The sequence below is a fragment of the Leptodactylus fuscus genome, chromosome 5 (assembly GCF_031893055.1).
Source record: "Leptodactylus fuscus isolate aLepFus1 chromosome 5, aLepFus1.hap2, whole genome shotgun sequence".
Classification (NCBI taxonomy): Eukaryota; Metazoa; Chordata; class Amphibia; order Anura; family Leptodactylidae; genus Leptodactylus; species Leptodactylus fuscus.
The window spans coordinates 143,244,110-143,257,340 of record NC_134269.1 but is presented as its reverse complement, the minus strand read 5'-3'; the positions used below and the strand labels follow the sequence as shown (position 1 = coordinate 143,257,340).

At 46.1% G+C, this 13,231-nt stretch overlaps 1 protein-coding gene across 1 annotated transcript in view; it reads left to right on the top strand.

Annotated features, from left to right (window-relative positions):
• The window catches only part of TRHDE (thyrotropin releasing hormone degrading enzyme), a 498,184-nt gene that overhangs the window by 200,839 nt on the left and 284,114 nt on the right, over positions 1–13,231 (top strand). The window lies entirely within an intron of this gene.

Here is a 13,231-nt window from a genome sequence, read left to right as displayed (position 1 = left end):
TTATACAGTGTTCAGACAATTTTGTGCATTAGGAATTGTGATAGGCTTGTCTGAAAAGATGCGTCTTTAGTTTGCGTTTGAAACTGTAGAAGTTGGGAGTTAATCTTATTGTCCGGGGTAGAGCATTCCAGAGAAGTGGTGCAGCTCGGGAGAAGTCTTGTATACGAGCGTGGGAGGTTCTGATAATAGAGGATGTAAGTGTTAGGTCATTGAGTGAGCGGAGAGCACGGGTTGGGCGGTAGACAGAGATGAAGGAAGAAATGTAGGGAGGTGCGGCATTATGGAGAGCCTTGTGGATGAGAGTAATAACTTTATATTTTATTCTATAATGAATAGGCATCCAATGTAGTGACTGGCACAGACTGGAGGCATCGCTGTAGCGTCTAGCCTGATAGATGAGCCTGGCCGCTGCATTCAGAATGGATTGTAGAGGAGAGAGTTTAGTGAGGGGAAGACCGATTAGTAAGGAATTACAGTAGTCAAGGCGAGAATGAATCAGAGAGACAATAAGTGTCTTTAGTGTATCTCTGGTAAGGAAAGGGCGTATTCTGGAGATGTTTTTGAGGTGGAGGTGACATGAACGTGCGAGTGATTCAATATGAGGGGTGAAGGAAAGGTCTGCGTCAAATATGACCCCAAGGCAGCGGGCATGCTGCCTAGGAGTTATAGTAAGGCCTGAGACTGCAATGGATATATCAGGGACAGATCTGTTAGATGGTGGAAACAGTAGTAGTTCAGTCTTAGAGAGATTTAGTTTCAGATAGAGCGAGGACATGATATTAGAGACAGCAGAGAGACAGTCACTGGTGTTCTGTATGAGTGCAGGGGTGATGTCATGGGAAGATGTGTATAATTGGGTTTATATATAATTGATTTACTTGTCTACTCATTTGGTGATCAGATATACGTCTCTCCCTCATTTTGGACCAACTTTTACCCTATAACAGTAGAAATGATCATTTCCTCTACATGCCAACTGAGATTTTATATGTGTAATGCTAACTATTTATTATATTACTGCCATATTTTATACTTGGTTGCTGGAATGTGTTGTCTCTCATGTCGCTTTTCAGTCATCTTTACAGTACTACTTTAAGTGATTTGTTACACTGGGTAATGGTTTATTTTAATTGTTTTATTCCCTCATGGAAGTTATCAGAGTTATTTAACTTTGTCCATGAAAATGTAGAACTACATTTTTGTAATAAAATTATACCTTAGCCCCAAAATGTTTATTTTTACAATGGCTAGTAGGGAAAAAAAGTGCACCATGCAATTTATGTAATTTCTAGAGATGAGCGAACACTAAAATGTTCGAGGTTCGAAATTCGAATCGAACAGCCGCTCACTGTTCGTGTGTTCGAACGGGTTTCGAACCCCATTATAGTCTATGGGGAACATATACTCGTTAAGGGGGAAACCCAAATCCGTGTCTGGAGGGTCACCAAGTCCACTATGACACCACAGGAAATGATGCCAACACCTCTGGAATGACACTGGGACAGCAGGGGAAGCATGTCTGGGGGCATCTAACACACCAAAGACCCTCTATTACCCCAACATCACAGTCTAACAACTACACACTTTACACACTCAATACCACCTCTCTGACAGTAGGAAAACACCTTGAAACATGTGTATTTGGCACTTGCAGTGAGGAGAGCTTGTCACCAGCAGTGAATTTGGCCCTTGTAGTAAGTTGAGGTTGGCACCAACATTTGTTTTGAAAATCAGGGTGGATTGAGCCTCTAACCAGCAGAGTTTGGGCAAATTCATGGTGGAGGGAGCCTCTAAAAACCCCAGTTTGGACTACTTCATGGTGGAGGGAGCCTCTAAAAACCCCAGTTTGGACCAATTCATGGTGGAGGGAGCCTCTAAACAGCCCAGTTTGGACCAATTCATGGTGGAGGGAGCCTCTAAACAGCCCAGTTTGGGCAAATTCATGGTGGAGGGAGCCTCTAACCAGCCCAGTTTGGGCAAATTCATGGTGGAGGGAGCCTCTAAAAACCCCCGTTTGGACCAATTCATGGTGGAGGGAGCCTCTAAACAGCCCAGTTTGGGCAAATTCATGGTGGAGGGAGCCTCTAACCAGCCCAGTTTGGACCAATTCATGGTGGAGGGAGCCTCTAAAAACCCCAGTTTGGACCAATTCATGGTGGAGGGAGCCTCTAAAAACCCCAGTTTGGACCAATTCATGGTGGAGGGAGCCTCTAAAAACCCCAGTTTGGACCAATTCATGGTGGAGGGAGCCTCTAAAAAACCCAGTTTGGACCAATTCATGGTGGAGGGAGCCTCTAACCAGCCCAGTTTGGACCAATTCATGGTGGAGGGAGCCTCTAAAACCCCCAGTTTGGACCAATTCATGGTGGAGGGAGCCTCTAAAAAACCCAGTTTGGACCAATTCATGGTGGAGGGAGCCTCTAACCAGCCCAGTTTGGACCAATTCATGGTGGAGGGAGCCTCTAAAAACCCCAGTTTGGACCAATTCATGGTGGAGGGAGCCTCTAAACAGCCCAGTTTGGACCAATTCATGGTGGAGGGAGCCTCTAAAAACCCCAATTTGGACCAATTCATGGTGGAGGGAGCCTCTAACCAGCCCAGTTTGGACCAATTCATGGTGGAGGGAGCCTCTAACCAGCCCAGTTTGGGCAAATTCATGGTGGAGGGAGCCTCTAAAAACCCCAATTTGGACCAATTCATGGTGGAGGGAGCCTCTAACCAGCCCAGTTTGGACCAATTCATGGTGGAGGGAGCCTCTAAAAACCCCAGTTTGGACCAATTCATGGTGGAGGGAGCCTCTAAACAGCCCAGTTTGGACCAATTCATGGTGGAGGGAGCCTCTAAAACCCCCAATTTGGACCAATTCATGGTGGAGGGAGCCTCTAACCAGCCCAGTTTGGACCAATTCATGGTGGAGGGAGCCTCTAAACAGCCCAGTTTGGGCAAATTCATGGTGGAGGGAGCCTCTAAAAACCCCAATTTGGACCAATTCATGGTGGAGGGAGCCTCTAAACAGCCCAGTTTGGGCAAATTCATGGTGGAGGGAGCCTCTAAAAACCCCAGTTTGGACCAATTCATGGTGGAGGGAGCCTCTAAAAACCCCAGTTTGGACCAATTCATGGTGGAGGGAGCCTCTAAAAAACCCAGTTTGGACCAATTCATGGTGGAGGGAGCCTCTAAACAGCCCAGTTTGGGCAAATTCATGGTGGAGGGAGCCTCTAAAAACCCCAGTTTGGACCAATTCATGGTGGAGGGAGCCTCTAAAAACCCCAGTTTGGACCAATTCATGGTGGAGGGAGCCTCTAAAAACCCCAGTTTGGACCAATTCATGGTGGAGGGAGCCTCTAAAAAACCCAGTTTGGACCAATTCATGGTGGAGGGAGCCTCTAACCAGCCCAGTTTGGACCAATTCATGGTGGAGGGAGCCTCTAAAAACCCCAGTTTGGACCAATTCATGGTGGAGGGAGCCTCTAAACAGCCCAGTTTGGACCAATTCATGGTGGAGGGAGCCTCTAAAAACCCCAGTTTGCACCAATTCATGGTGGAGGAAGCCTCTAAAAACCCCAGTTTGGACCAATTTATGGTGGAGGGAGCCTCTAAAAACCCCAGTTTGGACCAATTCATGCTGGAGGAAGCCTCTAAACAGCCCAGTTTGGGCAAATTCATGGTGGAGGGAGCCTCTAAAAACCCCAGTTTGGACCAATTCATGGTGGAGGGAGCCTCTAAAAACCCCAGTTTGGACCAATTCATGGTGGAGGGAGCCTCTAAACAGCCCAGTTTGGGCAAATTCATGGTGGAGGGAGCCTCTAAAAACCCCAGTTTGGACCAATTCATGGTGGAGGGAGCCTCTAAAAACCCCAGTTTGGACCAATTCATGGTGGAGGGAGCCTCTAAAAAACCCAGTTTGGACCAATTCATGGTGGAGGGAGCCTCTAACCAGCCCAGCTTGGACCAATTCATGGTGGAGGGAGCCTCTAAAACCCCCAGTTTGGACCAATTCATGGTGGAGGGAGCCTCTAAAAACCCCAATTTGGACCAATTCATGGTGGAGGGAGCCTCTAACCAGCCCAGTTTGGACCAATTCATGGTGGAGGGAGCCTCTAACCAGCCCAGTTTGGGCAAATTCATGGTGGAGGGAGCCTCTAAAAACCCCAATTTGGACCAATTCATGGTGGAGGGAGCCTCTAAAAAACCCAGTTTGGACCAATTCATGGTGGAGGGAGCCTCTAACCAGCCCAGTTTGGGCAAATTCATGGTGGAGGGAGCCTCTAAAAACCCCAATTTGGACCAATTCATGGTGGAGGGAGCCTCTAAACAGCCCAGTTTTGGCAAATTCATGGTGGAGGGAGCCTCTAAAAACCCCAGTTTGGACAAATTCATGGTGGAGGGAGCCTCTAACCAGCAGAGTTGTGGGAAAGCAGGGTGGAGGGAGCCTCTAACCAGCAGAGTTGGTGGAAATCAGGGTGGAGGGAGCCTCTAACCAGCAGAGTTGGGGGAAATCATGTTGGAGGGAGCCTAGTATTAGCAGAATTGTGCAACGCTTATGGTGGATGAGTATGAGGATGCGGAGGAATTGGAGAGGTTGAGTACAGACATGGAGTTTCATGTTGGGGTGCTTTACACAGGTGGGCACAAAAATGAAGGCTCTATCCAGTGGTGGTTCATTTTTATCAAAGTGAGCCGGTCGGCACTCTCAGCTGACAGACGGGTGCGCTTGTCAGTGATGATGCCACCGGCTGCACTGAACACCCTCTCAGATAGGACGCTGGCGGCAGGACAGGACAGCACCTCCAAGGCATATAGGGCAAGTTCAAGCCACAGGTCCAACTTCGACACCCAATACGTGTAGGGCGCAGAGGGGTCGGAGAGGACAGGGCTGTGGTCGGAAAGGTATTCCCGCAACATGCGCCTATACTTCTCACGCCTGGTGACACTAGGACCCTCTGTGGCGGCACTTTGGCGAGGGGGTGCCATCAAGGTGTCCCAGACCTTAGACAGTGTGCCCCTCGTTTGTGTGGACCGGTGAGAACTTGGTCGCCTACTGGAGGAACTGTCCTCCCTGCCGCCAACGTCACATGCTGGAAACATCTCCATCATATTCTGCACCAATTGCCTGTGGCAAGCATTGATGCGATTGGCCCTCCCCTCTACCGGAATAAAAGACGAGATGTTGTTTTTATACCGGGGGTCAAGGATAGCAAAGATCCAGTACTGGTTGTCCTCCATGATTTTGACAATACGCTTGTCGGTTGTAAAGCACCCCAACATGAACTCAGCCATGTCTGCCACAGTGTTAGTTGGCATGACTCCTCTGGCCCCACCGGAAAGTTCAATCTCCATTTCCTCCTCATCCTCCATGTCTACCCATCTGCGCTGCAACAATGGGACGATTCGAAGTTGCCCGGAAGCCTCCTGTATCACCATCACATCATCGGACAACTCTTCTTCCTCCTCCTCCTCCTCCATTAAACGCGATGAAGCGGACAGATGTGTGGACCTACTCTCCAGCTGTGACGGATCGGATGCTATCCCTGACTCCTCTGTGTGATCTGAGTTATCCCTGATGTCAATCAGGGATTCTCTCAGAACACACAAGAGCGGGATTGTAAGGCTCACCATCGCATCCTCAGAGCTCACCCTCCTTGTGGACTCCTCAAACACCCGTAGGATGTCACAAAGGTCTCTCATCCATGGCCACTCATGGATGAAAAACTGAGGCAGCTGACTTTGTGGCACCCTAGGGTTTTGTAGCTGGTATTCCATCAAAGGTCTCTGCTGCTCAACCACTCTATTCAACATCTGAAACGTTGAGTTCCAGCGTGTGGGGACGTCGCACAAAAGCTGGTGTTGTGGCACATGCAGGCGTTGCTGGAGAGATTTTAAGCTAGCAGCGGCTACTGTCGACTTGCGAAAGTGGGCGCACATGCGCCGCACTTTCACCAGTAGCTCTGGAACATTGGGGTAGCTCTTTAGGAAACGTTGCACCACTAGGTTGAAGACGTGGGCCAGGCATGGAACATGTTGGAGTCCGGCAAGCTCCAGAGCTGCTACCAGGTTCCGGCCGTTATCACAAACGACCATGCCTGGGCCCAGGTGCAGCGGCTCAAACCATATTGCCGTCTCATCGAGGAGGGCATCCCTCACCTCGGAGGCAGTGTGCTGTCTGTCCCCCAAGCTGATCAGCTTCAGCACAGCCTGCTGACGTCTACCAACGCCAGTGCTGCAACGTTTCCAACTCGTAGCTGGGGTCAATCTAACAGCGGAGGAGGAGGCGGTGGCGGAGGAGGAGACGGTGGCGGAGGAGGAGGCGGTAGAGGAGGAGGAGGAGGGGGGTGTTCTTCTCGTGTCCCTGCCAGGAATGTTAGGCAGGGAGACGAGGTACACCGGGCCAGTTTGGGAAGCAGTTCCAGCCTCAACTACATTCACCCAGTGTGCCGTCAGTGAAATGTAGCGTCCCTGTCCGCATGCACTTGTCCACGTGTCGGTGGTCAAGTGGACCTTTGTGCAAAGCGCGGAACTAAGGGCCCGCCTGATGTTGAGTGACACGTGCTGGTGCAAGGCGGGGACGGCACACCGGGAGAAGTAGTGACGGCTAGGGACGGCATAGCGAGGTGCCGCAGTTGCCATCAGGTCCAGGAAGGCGGGAGTTTCAACAAGCCGGAACGCCAACATCTCCTGGGCCAGCAGTTTAGCGATGTTGGCATTCAAGGCTTGCGCGTGTGGGTGGTTAGCAGTGTATTTCTGCCGCCGCTCCAATGTCTGAGAGATGGTGGGTTGTTGTAAAGAAGTGCCTGATGGTGCCTTTGATGGTGCAGGAGAAGGAGATAAGACAGGAACAGGGGAGGATGAGGGAGAAGTCAACAAAGTGGCGGAGGCAGATGAAGTGGTGTCCTGGCTCGTCCTCTAGAGTGCATCGCCAGCACAGTCAGCAGTGGCAGTGGCAGAGGCAGAGGCAGTGGCAGAGGCAGTGGCAGTGGCGTGAACGGCAGGCGGCCTTTGTCCTGCCGTTGCTGCCTGCCACTGATTCCAGTGCTTGGATTCCAAATGACGGCGCATTGAAGTGGTGGACAGGTTGCTCTTCTCAGAGCCCCTAATCAATTTCGAGAGGCAAATTGTGCAGACAACACTATATCTGTCCTCGACGCATTCCTTGAAAAAACTCCACACCTTCGAGAAACGTGCCCTCGAGGTGGGAGTTTTTCGGGGCTGGGTACGAACTGGAACATCTTGGGAGATTCCGGGTGTGGCCTGGCTTCGCCTAAGCTGCTGACCTCTGCCTCTGCCTCTAGCTACCCTTTTTGGTGCTGCACTTGCCTCAACATCCACACTACTTTCCCCGCTTGACATCCCCCCTGTCCAGGTCGGGTCAGTGTCCTCATCATCCACCACTTCCTCTTCCAACTCCTGTCTCATCTCCTCCTCCCGCACAATGCGCCGGTCAACTGGATGCCCTGACGGCAACTGCGTCACATCATCGTCGATGAGGGTGGGTTGCTGGTCATCCACCACCAAATCGAACGGAGATGGAGGAGACTCTAGTGTTTGAGCATCTGGACACAGATGCTCCTCTGTTAGGTTCGTGGAATCGTGACGTGGAGAGGCAGGTTGAGGGACAATGAAAGGAGCGGAGAACAGCTCTGGGGAGCAGGGACAGTTGGGGTTATTGTTCTGTGAAGCTTGGGAATTTTGGGAGGAAGGAGGACAAGACTGTTGGGTAATAGGAGGAGAGGAGGCAGAGTCTGACTGGCTGCTGGACAATGTGCTGTAAGCGTTCTCTGACAGCCATTGCAAGACCTGTTCCTGGTTCTCGGGCCTACTAAGGTTTGTACCCTGCAGTTTAGTTAATGTGGCAAGCAACCCTGGCACTGTGGAGTGGCGCAATGCTTGCTGCCCCACAGGAGTAGGCACGGGACGCCCTGTGGCTTCACTGCTACCTTGCTCCCCAGAACCATTCCCCCGACCTCGCCCACGGCCTCGTCCACGTCCCTTTCCGGGAGCCTTGCGCATTTTGAATTCCCAGTTAGAAATTGGCACTATATACCAGTAGCAAAAATTGTGGGTGCACGTAACCCCAATATATTCTTTGAATTCCCAGTCAGACAATGGCACTATATACCAGTAGCAAGAAATGAGGGTATTTATAACCCCAATATATTCTTTGAATTACCAGTCAGAAACTGGCACTATATGGCAGTAGCAAGAAATGAGGGTATTTATAACCCCAATATATTCTTTGAATTCCCAGTCAGACAATGGCACTGTATACCAGTAGTAAAAATTGTGGGTGCACGTAACCCCAATATATTCTTTGAATTACCAGTCAGAAACTGGCACTATATGGCAGTAGCAAGAAATGAGGGTATTTGAAACCCCAATATATTCTTTGAATTACCAGTCAGAAACTGGCACTATATGGCAGTAGCAAGAAATGAGGGTATTTGTAACCCCAATATATTCTTTGAATTCCCAGTCAGAAACTGGCACTGTATACCAGTAGTAAAAATTGTGGGTGCACGTAACCCCAATATATTCTTTGAATTCCCAGTCAGACAATGGCACTATATACCAGTAGCAAGAAATGAGGGTATTTATAACCCCAATATATTCTTTGAATTACCAGTCAGAAACTGGCACTATATGGCAGTAGCAAGAAATGAGGGTATTTGTAACCCCAATATATTCTTTGAATTCCCAGTCAGAAACTGGCACTGTATACCAGTAGTAAAAATTGTGAGTGCACGTAACCCCAATATATTCTTTGAATTCCCAGTCAGACAATGGCACTATATACCAGTAGCAAGAAATGAGGGTATTTATAACCCCAATATATTCTTTGAATTCCCAGTCAGACAATGGCACTGTATACCAGTAGTAAAAATTGTGGGTGCACGTAACCCCAATATATTCTTTGAATTCCCAGTCAGAAACTGGCACTATATGGCAGTAGCAAGAAATGAGGGTATTTATAACCCCAATATATTCTTTGAATTCCCAGTCAGACAATGGCACTGTATACCAGTAGTAAAAATTGTGGGTGCACGTAACCCCAATATATTCTTTGAATTACCAGTCAGAAACTGGCACTATTTGGCAGTAGCAAGAAATGAGGGTATTTGTAACCCCAATATATTCTTTGAATTCCCAGTCAGAAACTGGCACTGTATACCAGTAGTAAAAATTGTGGGTGCACGTAACCCCAATATATTCTTTGAATTCCCAGTCAGACAATGGCACTATATACCAGTAGCAAGAAATGAGGGTATTTATAACCCCAATATATTCTTTGAATTACCAGTCAGAAACTGGCACTATATGGCAGTAGCAAGAAATGAGGGTATTTATAACCCCAATATATTCTTTGAATTCCCAGTCAGAAACTGGCACTGTATACCAGTAGTAAAAATTGTGGGTGCACGTAACCCCAATATATTCTTTGAATTCCCAGTCAGACAATGGCACTATATGGCAGTAGCAAAAATAGTGGGTGTATATAGCCCCAATTCTATTGCTAGGGGACTTGCAGGGTATTTCTGGGGTGAAGGTGGGGGGGCACACCGTTGGAACGGGTATCGGGGGTATATATCGGGTATACGGGAATACACTGACAGTGTATTCCATTCAGGATCCTGGGAAAGCTGGGTTGCGGCGATTGAGCCCGTCAGTGCCACGTTACACTGACAAGCTTCTCCCTGGAATTTAGCTCTTACAAGAGCTGTTGAGGTTGTCTTCTCCTTCCTATCCTAGCCTGTCCCTGCCTACCCAGAATCTAAGCCCTAGCTAGCTGGACGGAAACCTCCGTCCTCGGTGAATTGCAAGCTCAGAATGACGCGAACCTGGGCGGCGCTGTTCTTTTAAATTAGAGGTCACATGTTTTCGGCAGCCAATGGGTTTTGCCTACTTTTCTCAACGTCACCGGTGTCGTAGTTCCTGTCCCACCTACCCTGCGCTGTTATTGGAGCAAAAAAGGCGCCAGGGAAGGTGGGAGGGGAATCGAGTAATGGCGCACTTTACCACGCGGTGTTCGATTCGATTCGAACATGCCGAACAGCCTAATATCCGATCGAACATGAGTTCGATAGAACACTGTTCGCTCATCTCTAGTAATTTCTTTTACAAAAACCTTATACAAGGATGAGATTTTCTGTTTGGAGTTTTAAAGGGCAGGTTTTGTTGCAATCATTTTCAGCCTCCATGATGCATTTTTCAAAGCCCTGAGGTTCTAGTGCAGTAGAACGTTCTAGAGGTGAGCGAGCCTCACAACATTTGTTTTGCAGGATTTATAAAGTTTGGTCCTCTGGGTAAATGGAGTTCTAGAGGAGGTGAATAAAAATAACAAACACTTATACTGACCTTACCTTGCGGAGTTCGGCGGTCTCCCTGCATCTTCTTCAGATCTCTTTCACCTCCAGCTGACGTCATGAACCCCAGGGTCACTGCTGAGGCCTGTGATTGGGCCTCAGCAGAAATGTGGGGTGCATCAAAATCCTTATTCCAAGACTTCATGTTCTGACAATGATATGTCTCATATGATCGCCTTTTGGAAACTATGCTGTTTAGGGAATTTGTCAAGTGATATAGTGAGCATTTCTACTACAGTGTGCCTTAATTTATTTTCCAGAAATTAATGCACAGATAGCATCCTGGAAGGTAAAAAAAACTCACTGTACTCACTTCCAAAATGGGGTCACTTCTTAGGGGATTCCACTATACTAGCAATTTAAGGGCTCTGCACAAGCAGCAAGGCATTTCCTGTTTAACTCAGTGCCCCCGAAAGCCAAATCCTGATTCTTCCCTTCTGATCTCTGAATGCCGAATCAGCAGTTTATTCTTCCATTTGTGGGTTTTGCCATGTACAATGTCATGTATATGGGCATAATCCACTAGTCAAATCCCACTATGGAAATTCTCCCCGATAATTTGTTCAGTGGTAATGTAAAAACTTTTTTTTTTCTCTAAATGTGGTTAGCCACATGAAGAATAAAATTAAAAAAAAAAAAAAACATCAAAACTAACAGATATGATAAAAGGTTTATAAAATTTGATTATAATAATGTTTTCTACTGCCATTAATTTGTTATGGTGATATATACGGTATATAAGATACATAGATGTAGGCAACATCCACATTTTATACTAACATAATATGAAATAATATATATCTTCATAACTAATTTCCTAATTTGAAGGATCCATCAAATTATAATATGTATCAAAATTTATATTAATCCCATAAAATTCATTCAAAACTAAATTCCAAAATGTGTCATATTAACATGCAACAGTGTAGAATTGTAAAATGCTCCTTAACAGTCAGGCAGTAATCTTTTTAAATGAGATCACTAAGTCTCTTCATATAGATGGGATAAATTTTTTGCATAAATTACAATAAGTATGTATAATCAGTATTCCTCTACAACAGAGCATTTTAATTTTCTGATGGCGAGAGAATTTTCAAAATGCACTAAACTTTTAAGTATTCACCTTTGCAATAAAAGCTTAATAAATGCATCCCAGCATCTCTAAATGTGAAAGGATTTATTACACTATATGCTTTTATTGTCCTTAACACTAAAATCAGATTGTAGGCACTGAGCAGTGAGACATGTTTTACTAGGTATTGTGTAAAGACGAAAACCTCAAATATACTGTTCTTAGTAGTAAAATGTTACATTAATTAATTAATTAAATATTTTATACAACGGGGCTAATGCTGTTTAGTTAAATGTGTAATGCTTTAAAAGGATGTATGTAAGAATATTACCTTATGTAGCTATAGGGACAGAAAAACATTGATACAGAACATAGTTTTTATATCTATATTTCATTTAGGTGAAATGTGTATGTGTTGCACATTAAAGGGATTCTATCATTAGAATCCTTTTTTTAACTAAGTACATGTAGGAATAGCCTTAAGAAAGGCTATTCTTCTCTTACCTTTATTCGTCCACACCTCCGTTCCTCAGAAATTTCTTCTTTCTTCCATATGTAAATGAGTTTTCAGACAGAACTGCTGTTTGAAAACTCCCCAGTGACACCTCCATTTTCTTCTCCGCCACCGCCTCTTCTTCCTCATCACTGTCTTGATACAAAAGTGCCGACTGCGTGTATCCATCAGCCATTTTCCTGCATTTTACGGAAATTTGCAGTCAGTGATTTTTTGATGAAGATGCGATGGTCATGCGGGAGAAGAGGGAGAGGTGGAGAAGAAGATGGAAAGGGGTCGCTGGAGAGTTTTCGGACAGCACAGGGACACCCTCAGTGCTGTTTGAGCACAGGGGAACGCCCCCAGTGCTGTCTGAAAACTCATTTACGTATGGAAGAAAGAAGATATTTCTCAGGAACGTTGGTGCGGATCAGAATAATAAAGGTAAGAGAAGAATAGCCTTTGTTAAAGTGAATCCAATCAATCCTATTGATACTATGCAATCCTGCTCCATACTTTTCACATATTTTTCTTAATAATTTGTACTGTAATTTGCAACAAGTGTAACAAAATCAATATGATCCTGGTTTGGCACATCTGCTTTCTCTTTTAGTGCAATTTAGTTTCATTATATTGACATTTATACCATAAGGAAATTATGTTTAATTTTAACCATTTCGAATTTAGCCAATTTATTGTCTTTGGCTTGTGTCTAAAATGTAAAGTGTATGGAAAAAATTACCTACTTGGTGTTCAGTAAAATTAATATTGCAGATCTATCTTTCTCATATCTAACATAAAGGATACTTTAAAGCTGTAGCCACACGCTGTACTTTTTGTTGCAGATTATGCTGTGTTTGAATTTAGTAAAAGAGAAAAGCACAAGTAACTCCTTTATATTCCCTCCATCGCTTTTGAAGTAACTCTTGGCTTTGGCTCAAAAAGAAGCAGCAAAATCTACAACAAAAACAGCTTTTTCACAACACTGGTTGCTGATCGGCAACATAGGCTCTGCAGATGTCCGTGTCCTGCCGCACTCGCCCATAGAGTTCTATGGGCGAGTCTGTGCATTGCCGCAATTCATGGCCATTACGGACATGTCCTATAAATTGCGGACCATGGTTGCGGCCCGGCCACACCACGGATAAAATATCTGGTGGTGTAAGAGGCCACATTGAATATAATGTGCCCGCAATTGAAAACCCTCAATTGCGGACCATTTGCGGACTTACATTACGGTCGTGTAAGACCAGCTTCAGTCTTAGAAGACATTCACACTAATGCTGTAGACATCTGTTGCTCTCATCC